The sequence below is a fragment of the Monodelphis domestica genome, chromosome 1 (genome assembly GCF_027887165.1).
Source record: "Monodelphis domestica isolate mMonDom1 chromosome 1, mMonDom1.pri, whole genome shotgun sequence".
NCBI classification, from domain to species: domain Eukaryota; kingdom Metazoa; phylum Chordata; class Mammalia; order Didelphimorphia; family Didelphidae; genus Monodelphis; species Monodelphis domestica.
This window is the reverse complement of record NC_077227.1, coordinates 220218698-220245209: the sequence shown is the minus strand read 5'-3', so window position 1 is coordinate 220245209 and position 26512 is coordinate 220218698. Positions and strand designations below refer to the sequence as shown.

The 26512-nt window shown below is 34.4% G+C and overlaps 1 long non-coding RNA gene across 1 annotated transcript in view; it reads left to right on the top strand.

Annotated features, from left to right (window-relative positions):
- The window catches only part of LOC130456291 (uncharacterized), a 39272-nt gene extending 13238 nt beyond the window's left edge, over positions 1-26034 (top strand). The window contains exon 3 of the long non-coding RNA XR_008914917.1: positions 25890-26034. This is a non-coding gene — a long non-coding RNA (uncharacterized LOC130456291). The remainder of the gene's footprint in view (positions 1-25889) is intronic.
- The last annotated feature ends 478 nt before the right edge of the window (positions 26035-26512 follow it).

Sequence of the window (26512 nt, the reverse complement as noted above, 5' to 3'; positions counted from 1 at the left end):
TATAATAATATTATTTATATACTCACTTTTCTACTCTACTCTGAAGTCACCATGGCAGTTTATCTGAATGCTTTACTTCTTGTTATATGGTTTGATAGTTATTTGTTGGTGATAAAATTTTTGGAAAAAAGTCCTGAAAACTTCAGTTTACATCTAGTATAAAGGTGAAACACTATTATTTTTGAGAAGTGTCTGAAAATGTAATATGAGTTTCCATTTTGACTTAATAGCTATGTCCTTATATATTTTAAAACACCAGATTGCAAATTGCTAATGTGCATCCAGTGGTAGCAAATCAGCATGACCTTAACGAATATTTATATTTAATGAGGCAAGAAGAATTTAGCATTAGAACTGAAGAAACAAGAGGCTGTTCCCAGTGACTTGGAAGGGGTTGAAGTTGTGTAAATGAGCTTTATTGTTCCGCTCTAGAAATATAGGTGCTTCTAGAGTTGTAAAATTCAGCCAAGTTCCAAATAAATGACTCAGTGTTCATTCAGTGTGAGTCACTTGGGACTAGAGAAGAAAAACATCCCTGCTGCTGTTCCCATCTTTCTATGAAGAGAGAAATTGTTCTTTAGACTTCTACCTCTGGTGGGATAGAGATTACAAGGAGAAAATATCAGTATGACTCCATTTCCAAGCCATTTCACACCCAAGTGTGAGCTCCTGGACATGTATTTTAAAGATCCTCTGGTTTAAGTGAGAGAGACTGGCCCAACTTGTCTTTTATTTAAAAAAAAAACTTTTACTCATTATATGTGTTGACAGGGAGGGGGAGGAAGAGGAGGATAAAGGGAGGACAAGATGCTCAGTAACTCATAATTGCTGGAGTTAAATAGGGAAAGGAATTTCTATAGTTACATGTCCTACTACCACTATTTTCACATATGTGGCTGAAATTCCACTATAGCCATTACCCCAAATTTGGGTATGGGACCAGAACTCTTTAGGGTCCTTAACACAATGTCACTTAGAATATGACCACATTGCTTAATCAATTGTCACATTATCCATGAGAAAAGAAGATAAATTGATATAAAGCAATATGATTATTCTCTCTCTTTCTCTTACACACACACACACACACATTTTATTATCTTCACATGTTTTTGTCATATTTCCCTGATGGAAGTTTTTTTGAGGTCAAACATTGTTGTAGAGATTTGTCATGCTCAACTATATATTTGTTGAAAATGTTCTTTTCTTTTTTCCAATTGGCATTAGGGCAGGAGTGGAAAATAAATCCTTGTTAATTTTTTAAAAAGAAAAAGAAAAGGGATAAAAAACAAAAACAAAGTCAAGGGTAAAGATAGGCCAGAACTTCAGTTTGCAAATAATTCAGCTGTCATTTTAGTCCTGACTTTTCTTTCCATAATTAAACATAACCATAACTCATTTAGATTTTCTTCACAAGACCTACATTTTTAATGTTTAATTATTTGTGGTTGACCCTGGATGAATTACTTAACTTCTTTGTGGCTCAGGCAATTCACTATGACTTATCTACTAAATCATAGATGGATTGTTCTGTGATCTTTCACAACAGGAGTTCTTATAATGACCAAGTCACAGTTTCTTAATATATTTGAGTAAAATGATGTCTCCGTCACTACTCTGGAAATATATTGCTTGCTTCTATTACATAAAAAGTAGATTTTAAATAATCACTAATTATAATTTTCCTAGCCTGATTAGAACATCAAAGAAATACCAACTGAACAACTAAGTCACCTCATGACTATTCCATTATGTACACTGTCATATTTTGCCCCAAGATGTTCACTGCCAATCCTAAATCTTTGGAAGTCCATATTTATGTCTCACAAGTCATGAAGCTCTACAAACACAGTTTCTGAGCACTGGTGGCATAAAAACATGGAAAAGTTTTGCCACAATACAAGATAAAATAGAAATAAAGAAAATAAAAGCATACTTGTCAAATATGTATATGGTACAGGATTAGAAGCTCCACTACCCTTTTGATTCTCCTGTCTAAAGATCTATTCGCTGTCTTCACTAGTCATAACTTCCTTATGTGTGTTGCTGTTCCTTAATATAAGCACCTGGCAAGAAAGCAATCTCTTCATGATGTGTGTGTGTGTGTGTGTGTGTGTGTGTGTGTGTGTGTGTGTACGTGTGTGTATCTTCAGGATTTAGCACAGTGTCTGGCACATAGTAAGAAGTAAATGCTTTTTTCATTCATAGCTAATATGTTAGATGGCAAAATTAAGGTCTCAACAGTTGGAAATAGTAGGTTGAAACTACTAACAAGATGAAATTTAGTTAGCAGAAAGTCTTTCACTTGTGTACAACCCAAGTTGCTTTTAAAAACTCAAGGAATGTGTTGTGCTTTTCAAAAAGCAGAAGACATTGGATTAATCAACCTAGATATGCAGGTTGCTGATGTTGACTTAAACTTTTGACAACCATCTAGAGTACTTTTTTTTTGAAGAGGAATCTGTTTTAATCCTGGAAATTCCATCAAATCCTTTCTAAATTAGCTTCTATTAGGTGACAACTATCACAGTATTATATATCATTTAACTTTTACTGTTTTATTTTAACCTTTAACAAAAGGCCAGGATATTCATTCATTTTATGAAGTTTCAAAGGGAAGAAAATTGTATTTTTATATGTATTTTAAATTGGCCATTTTCCATTTTTGTTTTCATTTCATTTTATGTAACATTATGTTATAATTCATATGATTTGTTATAAATATGAAATAAAGTTTCCTGTCCAATAGAAAAAAAATTCATATATCCAAAGCTATGTCTCAAAATCTGTCTCATTATTTTTTCCCTCGCTCCCACTTCTCTCTCCATCTATTATATTTTAAAGATGCAGTTTATACGCAGTTAGAAGGGAAAATGGTGATCACAATGAGACATCATAAGGTCACCAAGTGCGACAGTCCAGACCAAGCTCATTCCTTTTTTGGACCTTGTTTTTTAATTGGAAAATGAAGGAAATAACACAATTACAACATACTTTAATTTCAGCACAATTATAAGATATGGAAAATTATGTCTACTCAGGTAAAATGATATAGTTCTGAGAACAGAAATACTGAGATTGAATATCAGTATCCTATCAACTCTGTGCTACTGAGTAGGTTGATAAACTCTTTGGAACTCATGTCCCTTATATGGAAAATGAAGAGTTTGGACTAAACGTCCTCTAGTTCTATGATCCCACAACATCTATATTTAAAAAAAAGTCTTAGGGGAGTTCTGGGAACTACAAACTGAATGTGAATCAACAATGTAACATAATAGGTTAAATACACACCGAGATGCATTAATTTGATCTTAGACTACATGAAGAAAAGCAAAAATTATAGAGGACAGGGGCAATGCCCCTGGACTCTGGCCTGGTCAGATTATATATGTAATATTGTCTTAGTTTTGAGTGCCTTGGATATTTATAAATGCTAGAGGATTCATAAATTGGGTTGGGTACAGCAAATGGAAAATAGAAAAAGGGTAGTGAAAATTATATTAGGAAAGGACAGATTGAAGGAAGAAATCAAGGCAGATTAGCTTTTAGAAAAGACTTATAAAATATAATAGTCATCTTCAAATACATGAAGGTCTATCATGTGAAAGGTGTATTTTAATTATTCCAACAATGAGTAGAAATTGGTGAGAAGCATATTTAGAATTGGAATAAGGAAGAGTTTGTTAACATTAAGAACTTTAGAAAATGGTGGTTGAAAAACAAATTTCTTTAGGGAAAAGTGATGACTACTACTTCTTAGAATTTATGAGAGAGCAAAATGAAAGATAGTTTTAGATACAACTATTAATTCAAATTCTGTTTCAGGAACTGTATGACTGGACAAATCACTTGAAGTTTATCAGGTTAAGTTGATATAGCATATGTAAAATGCTTTACAAACTAAACTTGAAGTGCTTTGTAAATGCTATATTCACCATCACTATCATTATTATTTAAGAATGATCATTTAACTGAGGAGGTTTATCTTTAAGCAAAGAAGAAATAGAGGGAATAGGATGGTGGTCTTCACACTTTTGAAGGGATACCATATGGAAGAATAATTAGACATCTTCTGCTTGACATCAATAGATAATGATTAGCAACTAAGAGGCTAAATTTGATAAACAATAAACATTAGTGGTATTCAGAAGTAGAATGAACTACCTTCCATGGCAAATGAGTTCTTGTTTACTGGACATTCTATGTAGAGATCTGCCAGTCTCTTGATGGAGAGGTGGTACAGGAGATTCTTGAATAAATCTGGGAAAATTGAATGTTTTTTGAGGTCTCTTTCAATTTTGAGACTGTTTTATTCCTTATTTTCTTTCTTTTGCATTGTTCCTAATAAAATAGACCCTAACATTTTTAGTAGTTCCATCTGCTATAGTAGAAAACTCTTATTTGAACCCTGAAATTGACCTCAGTGGATGCATGATTATGGACATCATTTACTTCTTTAGGGCTCAGTTTCTTCATTTTTTAAATGGGATAATTATACTGATACTGCCTAAGATAGGATACCTGTAAGGGAAAGATTTTGAAGAATTCCATCCACATGCTTTAGATTTGTTTCATTTTCTGTAACATTGTGTGCTTGACTAAATGGCTAAGCAATAGTTGGTGTGACAGAAAGATTTAAGGAATTTAGTCGATTGCATCAATAGGATGTGGCAATCAGAAAAGGTAATGTGACCTTAGGCTGTTTTAAAGAGAAGCAGTGGAAATCATAATCCTGGTACATTATATCCTGGCTGGGCTTCACATCAAACATTCTAGTGAGTTGGAGTGCCAGTTCTGAGGAGGAAGGTGACATGCCAGAGAGTTCATTATATAGGAACTAGAGTAATAAAGGGCCGTAAGCCCATGCTATGTTGAAAAGAAATGCAATCACTTGAGGGTAGGGTATGATTATTGTCTTTAAGTATTTCAATGGTTGTGATATGGACAAAAAGATTAAAACTATTCTTTTCCTGAGAAGGTAGCAAGGGCTTAAGTTGCAAAGTCATATTTAAGCACTGTCAGAAAAAAAAAAATCTTCCTGACAAATAGACCTATCCAAAATGTGAGTTGGTTATCCTGAGAGGAGATAAGTTGCTCTTTACTAAAATCTTGAGGCAAAGTTTAGAGATAACCTGTCATAATATATTTTATAGAGATATTGTTTTTCAGTAATGGTTTGTGCTAACTGGTTTCTACCCTCTGTGAAACTATAGAACCACTTATTCCATCTAAGGCCTACTTGAGTATATATTCTACTATTCAATGAACTTGATTTATTAAATTTCCATCTGTATGCTGTCCTGATAATATGAGATGATTTTTACTAAATTTGAACTAAAAATAATCCATGTATACAACAAATACTTCATCCCTATGTATTTTCTCCCACATTTCTCCCTACATATCTCCTAATCTCCTAACACAAAATGGCCAAATTTATATTTTGCCATCTAAATGACCTAGTACTGCTAAATCAGCATAGTATTGAATCTGGGGAACTAGAAGGAGATTTGGTATACCGTGATTTGCACATAAATATTTTTTACCTTTGTGAAAATAGAAGGTTTTGGGGATGTTGTTAGAACAATTTCTATAATTATTTCCTTTTTTGAGAAATTTCTCACTACTTATTTTTGCCTATCATCTCTCATCCCAGAATTGACATAGAGTTCCTTGGGCCTTTCAAAATAGAAGTACAGATCACATAAAACTAGCTATTAATGATAATTTACTTAATCAAATTCACTTTATTTTCGGAATAACGATAAGCACACGAATATAATTAGGAGACCTTCCCTGACCAATATCCTTTCTCAAAAAGAAAAAAAAGAATAAACAACCACATGGATGTTAAAATTGAAAATCTGTTCAATTAATCCATTTTAATTTAAGTTGACAACACTCTTTTCAGATTTGTGATTACAAAGTCCTGATTTTAAAATACAATTTTTCAGTTTCTTCATCTATAAAATGAAGGGGGTAGGAATAGATAATCTCTAAGGTCTCTTTCAGCTCTACAGTTCTATTTTTAGAATTTAGTTCTGTGGGTGAAAATATTAAAAGAAGAAAATGGAAATTTTCCAAGCTAACTCAAAAGAAAGTATTATTTTCATATATATGTATATACATGAAGAGAGAAAGAACAGATATTCATATATATAATGAGAGTGGGAGAGAGACAGAGGGAAAAGAGAGAGAGAGAGAGAGAGAGAGAGAGAGAGAGAGAGAGAGAGAGAGAGAGAGAGAGAGAGAGAGAGAGAGAGAGAGAAGGAGAATCTTCTCATCATAATGGCTATTTGTTGACTTTCTCAAATGAAACAAAATTTCCATCTACACATTTTGTCCAGCCCTCTCCTAAGTGACCTTGAATAAGATTGAAGAGCCTGAATTCCCATAAAGTAAAATTCTATCTGAATTTTTCTTTACCTTAAAAATAGTTTGGAATATTTTTGAAAGTTCTATGGAAAACAGCAATTTGTTCATATTCTTTCCAATGATACTTTATAATGAAATCTACATCATTATAGGGAAACATACAAAGAAAATGACTACATTCCCCATGAATCAATGGCAAGCCTGATTGAAATTATCAGGTGCTTATATACTGAGGTTTCCCACCCTTAATTCTGGAAGTTTTTTGTGGTTCAAAATAAATTAAGTGTTTTGCTACAATAATTCATTGGTGATAGAGATTGGCCAATAGTCTGCTGCAAAGTGAAATTAGATAAATATAGAAATTCTTACTTTATTTGGGTAGATGCTAAACACAAATTCACTTCCTTGAAATATTCTCTGCTGCACTCATTTATTATAATATCAATCCATACTATGTTCAAGTAGTTACAATATATTTTACATTAATCTTTGAACCTGGATCTTCAGAGTTGCATCTTTATATTATCATAGTAATGCAAAAGGACCTTTATTTAAATAAAAAGAAAATTTAAAAGTATAAAAAACAGTAAAGACTGTCAGTTTATAAACATTTATTAAGCACCTACTATGTGCTAGGCATTGGGCTAAGTGTTGGGAATACAACGCAGGTAAAAGAAAGTCACTCCTCTAAAGAAACTCAAAGTCTAATGTGAGAGATAATATGCAAAAAATACACAAACAAGATATATACAGAATAGATTTGAAATCATCAACAGAGGGAATTAAGGGGAACCAGGAAAGATATCCCATCGAAATTGGGGTTTTAGATTGGAACATTAGCGATGCCTAGAGCAATGAGGAAGAGGGAGAACATTTCAGGTCTGGAGGATAGAAAATGAAAATTCTGAGTTAGGAGATGGCATGTCTTGCTCAAGAATCCTATTATCCCCACCAATCTCCTCACAACCTCCTAGGGTGAAGTAATACAAATATATTTTGTCTTTGTCCTGGGCTATCATATCTGTTTATTATTCAATCAAATTGGCCAAACGTATACAGTGATTTACCCAACAGATAAATAAACTTCAAAGGCTAAATAAAGTTTCATTTCCTCTGTACTGCTTTCCTCTGAATCTTACTGATTATTTTCCCCTCAACTGTTTAATCATTTTCCATTTAAATGGAATTATTTATGAGTAAATTAACACTATACTTCATTGCTCTTGGTTTTCCTCCCTTCCTTGCTTCCTTCCTCGCATTCTTTCCTCCATTCATCCTTCCTTCCTTCTTCCTTCCTTCCTACCTTGTTAATCTTGTCTTGCATGTGCACTAAACTTATCTGAGCCAGATGGACCGATAAATTCTATGAGGCTTAAACAACTTAATATAGGGTATACACATTTTAAAGATGTTGAAACCAAAGTTCAGAAATCTGAAGTGATATTCTTAAGATTCTGTGGCCAACATAGATATGAATTCAGATCTTCTCATTCCAAATCCAAAATCTTTATTACAAAATCACACAGTCCCTGCTGACCTTTTGTGGTGACCTAAGGATGGATTTCTTTTAATTTTTAAAAAAAATTAAAGAAATAATTTCATAAAATACTGTTAATAGTACACCAAATGGACATCTTATTTAGTTGTAGTTTATCTAGTAAATCATGCAAAAAGGAAAAAAATATATACATTGGACTTACTTGCCAAAGCTTGCTGTCTTTTAATGTATGTAATAAAATTCACGCATAAGTATTCACTTTCCATGGTTAGAAGTTTAAGGGGCTTTATACATTTTCTTTTACATTCCTAACCTGACTTGCTGAATCTAGGAACATTTGGAATCATTTATGCAAGGTTAAGATCAACTGCTGGGGTCCCTTAACTGCATATAACCTTGTTTGACTTCCTCTAACCCAGACCCCTCCCAAGGTCTCTTCTCCCATTAGACAGTTCCCTGGAGTCCCATATCATTTTATGTTACTGTTAATACTAGATGAGAAGTAGAGCAAAACTCATTTTTCTACCTACTGTTGACAACTTTGTGGCTCTAAGTAATAATGCACAGTATTATATTTTGGATTAGCAACATTGAAGATTGCAAAACTATAGCAATATAAAATTCTACTGCAGCTAAAATTTAACCTATATACATTATTAAATTCAGTATAGTAGAATAAGATCTCCAAGGGTAATACAAAGCATGCCAGATTTGAAATCAGAGGGCCTATATTCAAAATACCATTACATTTACTTATAAATTCTTTTATTCTAGGCAAACAGCATTACTTCTCAGGGACTCAATTTCCTCCTCTCTGAAATGTGTATAATAGTGTTTATACTATCTATCACACAGGGTTATTGGGAAGAAAACACTTTGGAAAATGTAAATCCCTATGCAAATGTGATATATTTAATTGTTATTTTTAGAAGAAGTGAAAGGAGATTAGTGGAGAAAGCCCACATTCTAGAAACTGATTCTCTCAAAGTTTTTTGGATATAGATAATGATGAATGAATTTTGTTGTATCCCTATCTCCCCTCACTCCCATACTCTAGACTCTACAGCTTATATTTTGTATGGATTCCACTCTGTGACTAGCCAATTTAAGACATTGGGATACTCTAGAGCTGGAGTCAGGAAGGCCTGAGATTAAATGCTGCCTCAGATTCTTATTGGCTGTGTGATCCTAGGCAAATCATTTAACCTTAACCTCCATCAGTTTCTTCATCTGCAAAATTGGAACAATGATAACTCCTACTTCTCTGGATTGTTGTGAAGATCAAATGAGGTAACAACTGTAAAGCACCTATCACAGTGCCTGATAGATAGTGTCATATAAATAGTTTTTATTCTATTATTGTTGTTGTTGTTGCTATTATTATTGTTCTTCCCATTATTGAGCCTTTTAAAAATATTTTTCCTGATTACCTGTAGATACAAATCCGATAATCATTTTCTGACACTTTATGCTCCATGCTATCTCCTCTTTTCCACCCCTCACCTCCCCGAGATAACATATAATATCATATAGGTTGTACATGTGTTATCATCCAATGTATATCTCTATATTGTGAATGAAGACATATATTATTCATAGTAGAGAAAAATTCATGAAGGAAACGCATTCAGAATATTATTAGTTCTTGGCCTCATATTCATTATATGTAAAGTAAGGGTGTTGGACTGAATGATCTCTGACTTCTCTTCTAGCTTTTTATTATATTAGAGTGCCTGAGATTGTGAAAGTTTCTTTTTTTAAACTTTCACCCTGTCCCGATACTGGGGAGAATTCAGAAGCATTATTCCCCTTGGTAAAATTTACAAAAGAGAAGCTAGGATGTTTGCATTAATAGTAGGGGAAGATCATTGATATGAAAAGGAAGGGATTATTTAATATAAAGATATCACATCATTTTATACCTGAATAGATGAATTTTCAAAAATGTATTCTTTCTTACTTTCTGGCATGTAAATTATATAATGTTACAATCTTTGATGCAAGGTTCTTATAATCTAAGTGGGGAGAATCAACAGAGAGAAAACAATTAGATAGTAGAAGATGGAATGTTAATCTATCTGTAAAATGTTTAGTGTTTATGATTTATGTCATGATTGATCAGGAAATGGAAAAGCCAAGATTTTCTGGGGGGTCATGTACTGCTTCATAAAGATCAGACATAACTTCAGATAGTTTGAAGGATAAATTGGATTGAATAGGTAGAGAGATCTGGGGAGGCTATTCCAGCTCAGAAAGTGCTAGAATGGGATAATAATGGGATAGAAAGGGTGTGAAGAGAAATGATGGAATGAGCAAAGGCAAAGAAACAAGAATGAGCATATTGTACTTAGGAAACAATTATGAGATAAATTGAACTGACTATAATTAAATAGTTTGGAAAATAATGGCAGAAAAGTAGAAAGAAGACATTGACATTGTGGATCCTCTGTTTCTAAAAAATGGTGATGTGAGCAGTGGAGATCCTTTGAAGCAAGGAATTGCGTTAGAGGGCTATTAGTATTATCAAAAGCTATGCAAATGACATAATCCATGCTAGACTAAGTATTCAGTGACTGAATCCAGAATCATTTACAAAAAGGAGGAATTTAAGACTAGTACACGATAAAATGGGTAACATTTGGTGAGAGATTCATTAGAGGGAATTTAGGAGAAGTAGAATAAATACAACCCAAAGCATTTAAGTTTTGATGTTTGGAAGAAGTATGTAGTTTTAGCTGATAAGTGAAAACTTAGGAAGGAAGTTTGGTGGTGGAGGAGTCTATTAAGCCAAGTTTGGAACATATTCAATATCAAGCATAGGTAGAGAATCTAAATGGAATGATCTTATTTGACTTATGAGTAGTTGAAGTAACATAAGTGGGAAATCAGGGTTAGAAATAGAGATTCTGGAATTATTTATGAGCTCTCCAAGGTAGAGAGAATAAAATAAAAACAATAGAAGACTGAGGTAGGTCTAACTTTTGGAGAATTGCCTACATATAAAACACAAGATGAAGGAAAAAAAATAATAGAAATCATAGAAATGAAGCTTCAAGTAAAAAATCTGGAGCAAATAATGCAGATTGATTATTTGAAATTTAGCCTAGGAACAAAGTATGATCAGGCAGTCTAAGAAGTCCTATTGCTATGATAGTAAATGATAAAATGAAAAATGTTAATGCTAATAGATTTTTAAATTCATCTATAATGTTTCTAAATATGACGCAATTAATAGGGCAAGATATAGAAATTCAATGGCCATGTTTTTATGAATCCTCAACTGCTGAAAACACATGATGGTAGTTGAATGATAGTAATAATCGCTGCAGACAACACCATTGTGTTTCAAATGATAGTTCATCACTTTCTTTATTGTCGCATTGGTGCAACTTGTTTATATAATTATAGTATGTAAAGTCAAGCATACTAAAGCTGACCAGAAATTTCCATGTTCTGCATTTGGGCATAAAAATCATCAAGTAGAAAAGAACTGTAGTTTGTGGGTTGAGTCATCACTTAAGTCCTCAGTTTCTTCATCTCTATTGGGGAGAAAGTAGTATTCACATTAATGTCATTTGTAAACCTTAAAATTTCTTAGACTTATAAATGTTGGAAATTTCACCATTGGGAAATTTCATACTTGAAAAATTTCCTACTGATAGTCAATTGGAATGTGAACCCCACCTTGGCATGGGAGGGTCCTTCTCCTCCCTACTTAAGATTACTTTAGGACAGAAACCTTTTGCTGAACAATGGAAAGGGCTTTGACCTATGCTTAAGCATAGAACAGGAAGTTCTTTGAGTCATGATTGATTTTAGAATTGATACAATAGAGATACTTGGAATGACAGAACCAGGTCTTGGAACTTCCAATCTCCACCCTACTCAGGGTAACAGGATTTAGGAAGGGCTGCAGCAAAGGATCAAGATTTAATTATTTGAGAATATGACCTTCAACAGACATGTGCAAAGCCACAGACCTCTGGGTGGTCCTGGATTAAAGTAGAGCCACCATTGGCACAGGGAAGACATGGACAGTGATTGGTAGATGTGAGAACTGAGGGGAGGGAACTTGGATGGTTTCCTTAAAGATAGCAGGGTCTGAGGACTAGGGTGGTGGGAGAGGTTTTGCTCTGAAAGGTTGTGCTCTGAGAAGCTTGCTCTGAAGGAAGCTGAAGGTGGGGGCCTTTGAGACTGTTTCTCCATTTTGGTCACGTGAGTGATAGGGACTGATCTCTTTTCTTTGCCTCAGCTATCTAAGGGTTTGGCCCAGCCTAAACAGAGGGGGTATTTAAGCCCTATTCCCTTCTCTCTCTCTCTCTCTCTCTCTCTCTCTCTCTCTCTCTCTCTCTCTCTCTCTCTCTCTCTCACCTTTCTTCCTCCTGTTTGTAATTAAAAACTCCATAAAAGGTTGACTGCTGACTTGAGTTTTCATTTAGGAATTACATAGCTGAATTCCTTGGCAACCTTAAATTAATATATAATCAGTCTTTTAAAGTGATTTCTTTGTCACACATTGTAGAGGAATTCATCACAGAGCAATGAAACAATGTATACAAGGCAATCATAATGCTTTAGAATTTTAAGTATCAATAATATTTTAAGATGCTATTAAATCTAGGCAATAGATAATGCCTTTTGTGATTGAAATGATATTCAAATTTTTTTTTTATTTTTGCCTTATATCCATTTTTTCATACTGTTTTATAAAGGGAGTTAATTTGTAACCTGAGGGGTAAGACCTTTCAGTATGGAGAGGGGGAAAGAGTGGAGACCCCCCTTCTCAAAGTGGGTTACAGGGGAGACAGCTGATGTTTAAGGTTGACTCAGAGAGAGGAGAGGGGGTTTGAAGATTTTCCCCCTTCTGCCTTCCCTCCTAAGCTAAAGCTGCTCTCCCAGATTTGCTCTTGTCCCTCTTATCCCCCCACTACTTGAGAACAAAAGGTCTCCCCTTGATCTGTTCACTCACATTTGTTCACAGCATGGGGAACAGATAAGTATTTTAATGTCCACTCAATCAGGATAATGCAAAGGAATAACTGGCAGTAAAAAATGGGAAAAGGAAAGTAGGAAAACGGGGTCCCTGTCTCTATCTAAACCCTTTCCCCTCCCTCCTTGAGTTTAGGGGGACCTCAGGCCTTGGCAGCCTGAGCCCCCTGAGAGAAAGTCAGGTTGACTCACCCCTGGGCAACAGGAGCTGAGGTAAAGTTTGCTCAGGTTTCTCTTCATAAAGTCCCTTCAATTGGGAAGTGTTGGTGGGAAAGCATTCCAGTCACCAGCAGTAAAGGTGGGTAACGCTCAGGAGAAAGTCTTTTTCCCACCTTCTGTCTTTGACTTCTCAAGACTGAGACCCCCTCACTGCTCTACCTGCCCGAGTCCTCTCCTCTAGATTCCAAACTCCTGGAGCCCCTCCCCCATCAAGGTAATTAATTTCACCCACTCTTCAGCCTGGCACTTTTTCTTTAGTGCTAGCCTCTGTCATGATACATTTCTATGGACATGTTATTTCCCCCAATAGGATGTAAAATCCTCAAGAAAAGGGATTGTTTTACTTTTCAGTACCTTTAATGATGTGAAGGAAACAGATTCAAAGAACACAAATGACTTGTCTTGTTATACGGATCATAAATTATAGAGCTAGGACTCTGAACTTGGGTCCCTTTTCTCCATATTTGCCACTTTTCCCACTACTTCATAGTTTTTCACTTGTGATAGACCACACAATGTTTCCTAGGCTGTGGCATAGATAAATGAACAAATGTTTGATGGATGGATGAATAACATTACTTCATGGACAGCGTAGCCTCTCAGAATTTCAATTGGTAGGCAGATTGCTGTTAGTCCAATACTTAAAGAACCTCTCCCTGAGCTTAGCTTACCTTTAGCTTTGAGAATCCAGGTTCACCTCCATAGCACTAGTTAGGTACAGGAGCAGGATACCAGTATAGCTACAAGGTCTTCCTGTATATGGAGCATTTTCATCAGAGGGGCATTGAGCATATTCTCCAGATTTGTGAAAGACAGAACACAATTAAATGCATTTTATAAAAATAACTTCCTGAATGAACGATGTGAGAGAGTTGAATCATATGGTTCCTTAGGACCCATTGTAACATCATAGTTCCTCCATTTAAAGGCTTTCAAATATTGCACAGTCTCTCAAAAATCCATTTTGAGGGTCAAAATCCCCTTAAAATCAGGACTCTCTTACCTATATTCAACTTACTCTTTCAATTCTAACCCATTTACTATAAAGGTCATCATTTATTAGAGATGTCAAAAATAAATCATCTGTTCTCAACATGATAATTCTATAGATATCTGATCCTTTATCCTATATTTTTATTATCTTAACATTCTATTCTTAGGTATTAAATAACCTGTTTGTTTTTAGCTTTTCCATAAAAATGCATTTTTCAAGTCTTTAATAATTACTTTAGATATCTAAATCATCTAAGTTTAATGCAAACTTTAAACTACTTTTATTTTTTTCATAAATCAATACTTTATCAGTGTGTTTCTCAACACTATTGACCCATGTGAAACTGAAAAATGAACTAATGTATACAACATGGAAGAACAGTTGGTGTGTTCCTTAACCATTTCTGTTTATGTGTCTATAATGTATTCATTGGATGAAGCGTTTCTGCCTTCCTTATAGCAAAGAAGCTGTCAGTTAATAACAGTGTATTTGAATGTTGCTGAAGCTGCCTGAGGTATTTATCTGGTATTTAGGTGTAGGGACTCTGGCTTAGTCAATATTTTCATATATTTGCCCTCATAATCAAGGATTTGGGCCTCACTTAATCTGAGAAGTAATTAGTTTCCAAAAGCAAACTGTTAAAAAGGAGATGTTTGAACTAGGCATCTCTTCTATCTTTAAAATGACTTGATCCCAAGATCCCAAATTTAGTTAATGAATAAAGTACAGTGAAAATCATATGACACACTTTAGTTGAAGGACCAAGCTTCAGTGCCTACCTCTGATGCTTACTTATTGTGTGAACCTTGAGCAAGTCACTAACTCTTTGAGTCTCAGTTTTGCCAAATATAAAATGAGAACATTGTGAATTAGACTAGCTAGCCTGCAAAGTCTTTTCCATCTCTTTATCTTTGATTGCATATATATCTATATATCCACACATACCCATATGACCCCAATACATGTATATTTTATTCTTCTATATAAAACTCATAAACACATATGCATATACACAAACATTTAAGAAGCTCCAAAAGACTAAGCTACTAACATGTAAAACTTGATTAAGACTTTTGGGACATTGTTTGTGTGTGTTATTATATACTCTATATAAATATTAGGAGCTTAAAACTACATGGAGACATTTAGGGTGGTCTATATGTGTACATGTAAACACACATATTAGATATATGATTCTATAAAAGCTATCATAGGTACCTAGTCCAATATCCAGTCGCCTCATTTTATAGATGTAACACTGAATCTCAGATAGATTAAGTACTTAGGAAGGAGACTTCTGAGGTGGGAATTAAATCTGGGTTCTCTGGCTAAAGATGACAGTGTATTTTCCATTGTACCATGTTAGATAATTAGATTTAGGTTTTTAGGATTATATCATTTTAAAGATAAAAGAGATGCCTGATTTAAACAGCTCACTTTTTAATCATTTTATTTAATATTTATTTACATGAATATTCACATACATATAAATATACACACATATATAATATATTCACTTGCAACTAGAACTACAATCCTATCTCATCATGACATACAATTCCAATCTGTAGCTTTGCTATCTATTTTAATGAATCCACATTGATTATGCAACATTAATTAGATAAAATGAAAAAAAGGACACTTTTTTACCCTATTACTTACAAACATAGATTGAGAGAGAGCTGGTGAGTACCTTAGAGATCATCTACTGCAATTTCCTTATTTTATAGATGAAGAAATTAAGGTCCATGACTTATCCAAGTTCACTTGCAGTATATGATAAAGTGGGTATTCAAATATAGATTCTCTGCTTTTAAATGCAATACTTTTCCCATCTTATTATCCTACCATTGTAGGAAACAGAGAAGTATTTGAGATAGTACTTTTTTCTTTTGAGCAGCAGGACAAGACCTGTGGTCTTGTACAATTTTAAGGTCAAATCAAGATCAAGACTTCCATTCACTCACAGACTAATTTAGCACTTGGGGGATTAGTTTGCTTTGTGTCAGTCCCTCTCCACAGTCAAGCTTACACAGTAGGGGCTTAGAACCTTGCAGAGATCAGTGAAGGTTGATCCCTGGCAGCTATTTAGAAGGGAATGTCTTCTGCTTCATTTGCATACAATGAAACCAACTCTAACAGCCAACCTGATTAGGGAGGCAGAGCTAAATGGTTTTCAGATTTCTGCATTGCAGTATGATTTGGAGAAATGGTAGCTCAAATGATACTGGGTGAAAACATTTGGATCGTTTTACCACCTTAGTATACAAATCCTATTTGGCAGTCATTATGCTGCTCTTACCTGGGTATTAGAGCGGGTATTTATACTCAAAGTAGTCAACACTATAATCAAAATCATGTTATTATAAAAAGATCCAACTCTTCTCTTCTTCCTCAGTAGAGTGTCTTCTTCTACCCCACAAACATTCTCCACCCCAGGTGACTGGGTCTCTTGTGCCCCAGTTCTATCTTTGGCCACTTACCAACTATCTGATCCTGGGCAAGTAATTAAACCTTTGCCTTAGTTTTTTTTTGTTTTGGTTTTTTTCAGCTGTAAAATAGATATTATAATAGCACCTACCTGCTAGGGTTGTTATGAAGATCAAATGGGATAATGTCTGTAATAAGCACTTAGCACAATGCCTGGCACATTTGTTTCAGTTGTATCCAATTATTTGTGATTTCTTTTGTGGTTTGCTTGACAAAGATTTACCATTTTCTTTTCCAGCTCATTTTACATATGAGGAAACTGAGGCAAACCAGGTTAAATGACTTGCAGTAAGGTAAAACAACTAATAAGTGCCAAACTACAAATTTGAATTCAGTTCTTCATGACTCTAGGCCAGGCATTCTGTACACTGTGCCACCTAGATCCCTTTTCTGTCACATGGGACATACTTAATAAATTCTTTTCCTTTCTTTACCTCCACCATAAGTTTTTTTTCCCCATTCTGTTTCATTTATGTGAGGGCTGTTCATTCTTCCTGCTCATTTCTACTTTTCTATGTATCACTTAAGATCTATCTTATTTTAATTCATATTTTAAACCTTTATGGAAAACTTTAAATCACTTTTAAATCAGAGGATCTCTATCTCTTCTGATCTTCCAGTATAACTTTGTGACTTATTTAATGAACCAATTATATGCAACTTTTTTTCTTTAAAAATGTTTTGGTTTTTTACATCAATCATTTAAGGTACAGTACCAGTTGAACACTTGCTTGTAACAAAAAAAAAACAAAAACAAAAAACAAACAAAATTTAGTAAAACCTACTAATAAAAGTTCTATGCTCAGACATTTATATGACATTCCACCAAATACCATCTCTCAATTTTCTCCTTAAAAAAAGGAAAGTATATTTAATTTATCTGTTTTCTGGTCATTATAATTAATCAGAGTTCATCTCCAGTTCTTTTCTTAACATTTTTATAGTGACTTAGTATATTCTTTTCCTGGTTGTATATCTTTTATTCAAGTTGTGGGGTAGCTAGATGGTTTGGTGGATAGGCCACTGGGCCTGGATTCAGGAAGATCTGTGTTCAAGTCTGTCCTCAGATACTATCTTAGCTATGTGACCTAGGAGAGTCATTCAAACTAACTTGTCTCAATTTCTTCATTTGTAAAATGAGGATAATAAAAATATCCTTCCCAGGACTGTTATGAGGATCAAATGAGATAATAAAGTACCTTACTCACAGTAGATTCTATAAGCATTAGATATTATTAAATTATTTCATATTTTTCTGATGCCCTCCTACTTATAATGCAATAGACCATTTTTAAAAAATAACCCTCAACTTCCATCTTAGAAATCAATACTGTTTATTGGTTCTAAGGCAGAAGAGTGGTAAGGGCTAGGCCATGGGGATCAAGTGACTTACCCAGGGTCACACAGCTAGGAAGTGTCTGAGGCCACATTTGAACCCAGGACCTCCCATCTCTAGGCCTGACTCTCTGTCCATTGAGCCACCCAGCTGCCCCCCAGGTGTTGTTATTTGATAGCATTTTACATTTCTATCATGTCCTTCATTTCATGGCAAATTCCTTCATGGGTCTATGGTCTTTTAATTATTTGGCATACTGTCTTCCCCTCCACCAGTCCTCATAAAGAAAAGCTTAGTACCATGAATGTAAAGGAAGCCACCAAATGATTGATCGAATAAATGAATGAATGAATGAAATGAAATATATTTAATTGCAGTGTCTTACTTATAATAAGGAACCTCTCTTTTATGTTTAGTGTGACCTTTGGAAAGAATTACTTCACCCCTAAAACCAATTCTTGCTCTAGAATTAGTTGTGGGGCACAGTAGTACAAGACTGATTTATCTCCATTTGTGGGTATTCAGTAAGACCCCATGGACTGAACCTACTCAAAATGGCCTTCACCTTTCTTTTTTGTTTTTAATGGGGTTGACTGTGTCTTTTTTCCTAGCTTCTTTTTTGATAAATGAACAAAATATCTATTTTCACATTTTCTTTCCTAGTACAAAAGATGAGCTCCACACAGAGGGAGAGACAGACACAGAGAGGCATGCACTCCAAGTTCAGCAATAGACAAACAGCCCAGAGGCCCAAAGATTTGTCACAATATGTGAGACTTTTCTGAGATCACAGCATTGCCTCCTATTAGAAAAGACCTAGTATTTATAGAAAGTGCCATTTAAAAGATTGTGTAGCTCAGAGGGGAAAAAAGCAATATTCTGGTAGGCTGCCTTTGGAAGCTGTAAACACCTTTCATGTCATTTAATAATGGCTTGGGTAACTTAAAAAAAAAATATGTGTCAGGTGGCCTGAAAGCAAGAACTCTAAGTTTGGTGAACTCCCTCAGTCATCTGAATCTTAAATCAAGCTGTCATGGAAACTTAAAACAGTATATTTAATTCATTTAGTCTATAGAATAGGAGCACAGGCCCTACTCTTGACTGTTTAATCTATAGCTGATATAAAAAAATTAATAGACAACTTCTTTTTCCTCTTTGGGAGATGTAATAAACCAATAGGTAGTACTTGCAGGAAACAACTTTGCTGTACTCTATTTGTAGTGGCCAAACAACTCGTTTCTGAACGAAACACAAACTCTCACCTTAAATGAGCTCGACTTCCTAATTCTGAAAGAGATTTTTGTTAGTGTCACAGACGCCTCTTTACTCTTAGAATATATTTTAGCCAGAAGTGGGTTTTCTGTTTATAATTGAGAAGTCAAACTCATATTCTACATTGTTTGTCCAGAAAGATGGAAATTTCTCCAATTTCCACTTCCTCCTCCTATATTTTCTTTCTGTGTGTCTCTGTGTCTCTGTCTCTGTCTGTCTGTCTGTCTGTCTCTCCCTCTCTCATACACACACACACACAACCTAACATCATCACCATACCACACCCTTTTCTCTTTTTGACTAGTGATGTTCTATGCTAGGGATACTTTCTGCCAAATGACTCAGATTGAATGTTGCAATCCTTCATTTCTCTAACTGAACTGAGTGAGACATTGTTGAACAAGGAACACAGAACTGGCCTTGGAGTCAGGAAAATCTGTCCTTTAAGGGCTTCCTCTAATATATGGCAGCTTAGTGGCCCTGGACAATTCACTTAGCATCTCTTGCCCGCTAGGCAGATAAGACTATATAAACAGCTTTCTAATCAGCATTGGGTCATTCCTGGTATAAATCCCACCTGGTCATGGTGAATAATCCTTGTGAATGAAAACTTGCTGTAGTCTCCAGCATTGGTTCAGATAAATTCATTACTCTAATCAAATCACAGGTCAAGGTTAAAAAAAAAAAGAAAAGATCTGATCTCTCACGGGATCTTATGGAGTGAATTCAACTCCAAAATATCTACCTCCCTTCTCTGAACCCCTACATTCACTTCAAACTGGTCAACCTTAATCATGGGAAAGGCCCCGATTTGGGAGAGGCTAACTCAGCCAAAGCTCATGCATAGTTATTGTCACTAATGCTGAGCTAAGTTGGGATGATGGTTGATAATTTTAATGTGCTTCAAGTTGAAAGCCCCGGAATCATTTTCCTTTCCACACTTCAGGTTGGGCTTAAAACATAGTGCTAGAAGTGAAAGACTGGATGTATTAAAATTGACATTAGGTATCAGGGTTAACTGCTGTCCCCAGGAGCTTTGAGATAATATTGCTTAGCTTTTAACCCCATTTCGTCAGGCTGAATAGCAGCTGAACTCAAAAAGACTCTTGCAATAGGAAAAGAAGCAGCAGGAATTTTGTTTTAGTTAAGAGGATTAGAGCTACATTTGGAATCCCCTTTTTAACGTAACAGGTCAATTATTATTACTTCAGACGGTTTTCTTTGTAGCAACGTTAATCGGGGAGAATTCATTTAGCATTAATGCGGATGAAATAAGTAATTTCATATACATTGCATGCAAATGCCTAGGTCTCAACTTTGATTACTTTTTTTTCTGATGCCAAACTTACATCCAAGAACTAAAGCAGTGGGACTCCTGTTCAATTACAATCGAGATAAGAGTAGCAGAGCTATAAAATTAATAATTAAGTGATAACTCTACAGTAGCGTCAGGCATAGGAAAGAATGAGAGGCTGCAGGTCTTTGAAACAAAGAGCTGGAGTCAAGGTTGTTAAACGTAAATGATTAATATATTTCAAAGTGCACCTTTTACTATAGGGAGATTTTGTCACAGAAGTAGAAGGGACCTTGAGAGGTCATCTACTCTGTCTGTGCAAACCAAAGCAGTATCAAAACTTAATAAAGAGTGAATGGAAATAGGTCCCAATGTTTAAACCTTTGTGGAAGAGGCATCTTCATCCCATCTGTATCTAGTCCCCTTAATGAATCCATTTTAATATGGATAAAATAGCAAGGAAGATCATGTCCAGGTGAAAATGATAATTCCCACCTCCTCACACAAATCTCTTTAATCATATGTTTTGTGAAAACAGATTAAGCATCTAATTTCTGATTACCCCCTAGAGAATAACTGAAGGAGTTTTGTTTTGCTTTTTATTATAGTACTGGGTATTCACATACTTCATTAATGGACATTTTCAAAGGAACTACTCAACACATTGCTAAAAGGAGAGCAAAGCTTTAAATCAAGGCTTCTTTAACTTGTGTGGGTCATAGGCCCCTTTGATAGTCTTAAGAAGTCTCAGAACTATTTCTTAAAATGATGATTTAAATAAAAAAGTATGATTGAGGGAAAAGTTAAATTTCAGTTAGAAGTTAGTTAAAATAAAGATTTATTTTTCTCTTCCAAATTCTTGGACTCCTTGGTATTTATCCATGGATTATTACCCCTACCCCTTAGTCCCTTTGTGCTAGATCAGAGTTTCTTAATCTTTTTTTTTATTTGTTTCGTGAACTCCCTTTGATAGTCTAATAAACCCTGTAGACCCTTTCTCAGTATTATATCTCTAAATGAATAAAATATGTTAGAATTATAAAGGAAACCAATTATATTGAGAGTTCAAAAATATATATTTTTAATCGAACACCCTAAGCATCTCAAGTTGAGAAAGTCAGTAGATCTTACACTATACTTTTGCTTTGCTTTTATTGTGTTTCTAAGCTAGAATATGACAAACAAATTTAGTGGAAATATGGTTATAGTGACAATGAGAGTCTAAGGTCTTTCACCAGTATGGGCCAGTTGACTTCATGCTGTTTCATGTTCATAGATTGTTCCTCCTTCTTCATCCATACTTTGGGAAGCCATGATAATCCTTGCTTCAAAAAAAAAAAAAACCCAAATACTCTAATTTCCTCTTGTAACAGCTAGTAATGTAGTTATCATTTATTGGCTATTAGTTGTGAAAAGGATGGTCTTATGAATACAGATTGGTCACAATGGCACCATTATGGCAAAATGGCTGTTAGGCATAAACAGTGGATTTGTTACATAGATAAAAGGTATTATTTTTCAAATCATGAGACCAGATAACATGGACAAGGGGTGCTTGTTTCAATAAGAAATCTTTTAGTTATCCTTATGAGATTCAAACATTTTATGCACAATACCTCAGTTTCTCCTTCTGTAAATGGGGCTAGAGATTCTGGACACCATCAAGACCAGACTGAGCCCAGGATTTAATCTCCTTTGAAACTTCTCTTTGGTAAGGGTCTTTTAAAGAACTGAACAAAGTATTAAATGCATCTTAGAGAATTTTAAAGTGCACCAAACCCAGTAATGAGGAAAAGAAAAAAAAAACCCACAAGTTACAGAATATTCTGGTTTCCTCTGAGGCTTGTAAAATATGCATTAGAAGTGAGCAATTTAAGCACCATGAATTTTATTAGTAACCCAAAAGTTATACTGAGAGTCCTATATTTTAGCCAATTTACATTCAGCCTGTCTTTAGGGGGCAATAATAAATAGAGTACTGCTTATATCTGGGTCCAATTTGGAAGGTGCAAGTAGAAAAAGTTTCTAAGTTGAAGTAATATAAACAGAAGGTTAAATTATTATTTTATCCCCTTCCCTCTACTTCTAAAGAAAATTAAAAAAAATAAAAACATCTGGCCTGACCAAAGATTCTGGGAGTGCTTTCCCATGATGACAGTTTCTTGTCTTTTTATCATTAAGAGAATTTGTTTTTAATTTTGTCATTTCAAGATGTGCTTATCCTAGATTTTCCTCATAATTGCTCTTTCTTCTTTCTTCCACTCTACTGTGAAGAAGGTCTAAATGACAATCCTAAATTGTATTCTTATCCGGACTTGTAAAAATAGAGTAAGACTTTGTCTCTGCAATGACTATCAGGTTTTTTTAATCATTCATTTAATAAGTACTTATACTTCTGTGATTCAGAGATCTGTGATTTCACTGGTGTGTGTCAGACATATTTAGAATGTGGATTTATGGGAATGCCACCTTCCTTCATTGGAAGGGCCAAGAGGAAAGCTCCCCCCCCCAATATATGTTGGTATACCCTGCTCCCTCACACTACAGATTAGACTCCCTGCATTGCTTAACAATGTATTCATTTTAATTTATCACATAGTAGACATCTATAGACATAAACTACACAAAAAGCTCTTTGAGGTCCTCAATAAATTTTAGGAGTGCTAAGTGGCCCTGAGAGCAGAAAATCTTAGAACACCTAGCTTAGCATTTAACCTAACTAAGAGGTTAAATGACTTACTCAAGGTCTTGGTAGCATAAGCCTTTCTGTGAAGTGTTAGCTACAAACTCCACAATTGTTTGCCTTCCTCATTCATTTTATCCTTCTGAATTAATTGACTTTTGTTTTATATCAATATTAGCTATCCACTTACCAAACAGTAATTCTGATATTGCTTTGCTCTCTTCTCAGACTGTCCAGTTATTCAAACTCTCATTTCTGATCTCACAATACATTTGGATCTATTGTTTTTTTCTTTGCACTTGGTTTTATTTCTCTTACTCTTTCTGATTTTTCTTTCTCAAAGCTATCAGAGCTTAAAGTTGACCCTCTTTATTATTTTCCTGTTATTTTGCATTCTTGTTATTGACTTAATTCCCCCCATTATATTTGATTCTTGGAGGGTAACTTTTTATCTTGATATCTTTTTTTTTCTGGTCCTGGAACCAGTTCTTGTACACAATAAGTTCTTAAGACATATTAAATAGTTGCATTAGCTCTGCTGTGGCCATTTATGAAGATTATACCATAATATCTTAGTAGATGAAGGAATACTAAAACTCAGAGAAGGAAAATGACGTGTCTGAAGCTAAATGAACTATGTGGGCTATGAGGTTTCTTCTAGCACTAAATCCAGTAATCAGTGATGAAGGTCAAAATGGAATTCAGGCTAAAATGAAAAAAAAATGATTTATTCTTATAAAGGTACTCTACATATTCCTTAATCCATGTTATATGAGGTGAGCCTTGAAATTTTTGATGAATATGCAAACTCTTGGGCCATTTAGTGTAATGTAGAGAACACTATATTTAGGGGTTGACAACCTAAGTTCAAATATTGAATCTGTTGCATACTCTCTCTGTGTCTTGATAAGTAATTTAAACTACCTTAGCTTTGATTTGTTCACCTTTTAAAAGAGGAGGTTGGATAAGAAGATGTCTATAATTCCCTCCAGCTCTATATATGAAAATCTAATGATTTTTTTAGGAATTATTGTTTTAAAAATATATTTGGAAGATCATAAAAAACCTGTAAAGACTTATATGAAGTGATGCAAAGTGAAGTGAGCAGAACCAGGAAAATGCTGCACACAGTAACAATAATAATATATGATGATCAATTGTGAATGCAACTATTATCAGCAATGTAAGAATCCAAGGTAACTCGAAGAGAGTCATGATGAAAAAGGTTATCAATTGCCATGGAAGAAACTGATGGAGTTTACATGCTGATTGGAGCAGACCATTTTTTACATTATTTTCTTCCTAGGCTTTTTTCTAATGTCACATATATATATATATATATATACATATATATATATATATATATACCTTCCTTCACAATATGATGAACATGGAAATATGTATTGGATGGTAGTACTTGTATAATATCTCTTTTATTACCTACTATCTTTATCTTAGGGAAAGGAGTGGAGAGACTGGGAGGGGAATAACATGGATCATAAAATATCAGAAAATGATTAAAATTGTATCTATGTAATCTGCAAAATAAAATATAATAAATGTATCTATATAGTTAGGTTTATGTATTATTTTATCTTTTGGTTATTGTTCTTTTTTCCTTCTATTTTATAAAATAATACTTTTTATTGATTTCTTTTGTTTTTACAATGTAATCATTGAGAGGCAAAAAGTGAACCCCCACCCCTAAGCCTCTAACTGACCATTTTGCTTATGATAAAGAAGCAAAATAAAGCAAAAACTTCTAAAACGACAACCAGACATGACAATGAATGGATATTCTGCCTTTGGCATAGCTTGGCTTAAGTTTGGTGTGGTAGATAAAGAGGTGGCATCAGGGCCAAGAAGATCTGTGTTCATATGTCTCCTCTAATATATAATTGTCTCTTTGACCTGAACAGGTGAGTTAAAATTTTGGTACACCAGTCAACTCTCTGATGCTATAGATTAGAGATACTCACCTAACTGAGTAGAGGGAATTTCCTTATTCCATCCCTATGTCAATGAAAATATGGTTTCAGTCACAGCTGCTTATTCCTTTCTGCCCTTCCATGAGAAGGAAAATAAGTTTCATTATCTGTACCCTAGGAACATTATTATATTTTTAAGTCCTTAAAGAGCAACTCTTCTATTTTACAGAATGTCTCTCTATATGTAAATTGTAAGACCACTGAACCACAGTTGCAATGAACTTTACATGTGGATATATTTTTATCAACATAGGAGCATGTATCCCTTTAAACGAAGCCATGTTAAAAAAAAAAAGATGATCTTAACCTATCTAACAAGGTAAAATCACTTTGATTCCAGAAGCCAAGTTTTAAATTTGCTTTTATTCAGTCGTTTCCCAGCAGGTGTCTCTATGCTGCAGCTTTCTTGAGGAAGAAGAAATGAAGAAACAAGTACTAATTGGATGGATATAAAGAAAAAAAAAATTGACAAGCAAGGGGTGGGGGAGATGAATTAGTCTTGGAGTACCTCTGAGCTGAAAATATGACACCTACAGACATCTACAATTTATAGACAAGTGCTTTAGGCTGTGGTATTCATATACAAATAGAAATACCTAAACATTTCTGGATGTATCCTGCAGCTTAAAATTGCATTTCTTTTCTCTTTTTGCAGATAGTTTTAAAATATATTCTTAATAAAATACAGAAACATTAACATTTTTGACTAGAATCACGAAATAGAATCCTTTTTTCCACCCTAATTCAGTATCTGCTTGCATCATCTGTATCCAATAACTCTGCTGGAATTTGTCTTCATCATCAACTAGTATGAAGCTCAACCTTTGCTGTGATCATAAATTTGGAGGTTAATGAAGACTGCAGGCACTAGGAAGATGGAGAGGTATTGGAAAGAAGAAGTAAAATAATTTTATGATTTGAAATCAAATGTCCAGTTTCTTTTGATTCAGGGGCACGTAAAACACCTTAATTTTCTTAAAAACCAGGTACACAAAAATTAACATTTCATTGCTTAATTGGCAATATGTAATCTTTTTAACCAAACAAAATTTATGCTTTGATAGATCCCAGTTGTATTTCTTCTCTCTGTCTAACTGGAATGTAAAGTTCCAATTTTACATATAAAAGGACCTGGATTCTGTTTTACATGTGATTTTAAATGCAGATTTCATGCACTGAAACACTGGGAGATGAATAACTGATGAAACCAGTTAACAAGAGCACAAAATCACAAAATAGTAGTAGAGTTTACTCTTACAGATAAGCATCTAGGATATCCATTGCTTATAAAGTAAAACCTTAACCAGCTTTTTGTTAACTGATAAAGACCAAGGATTTGTTATTTTCAATGAAAAAAAAAAGGAATATGAC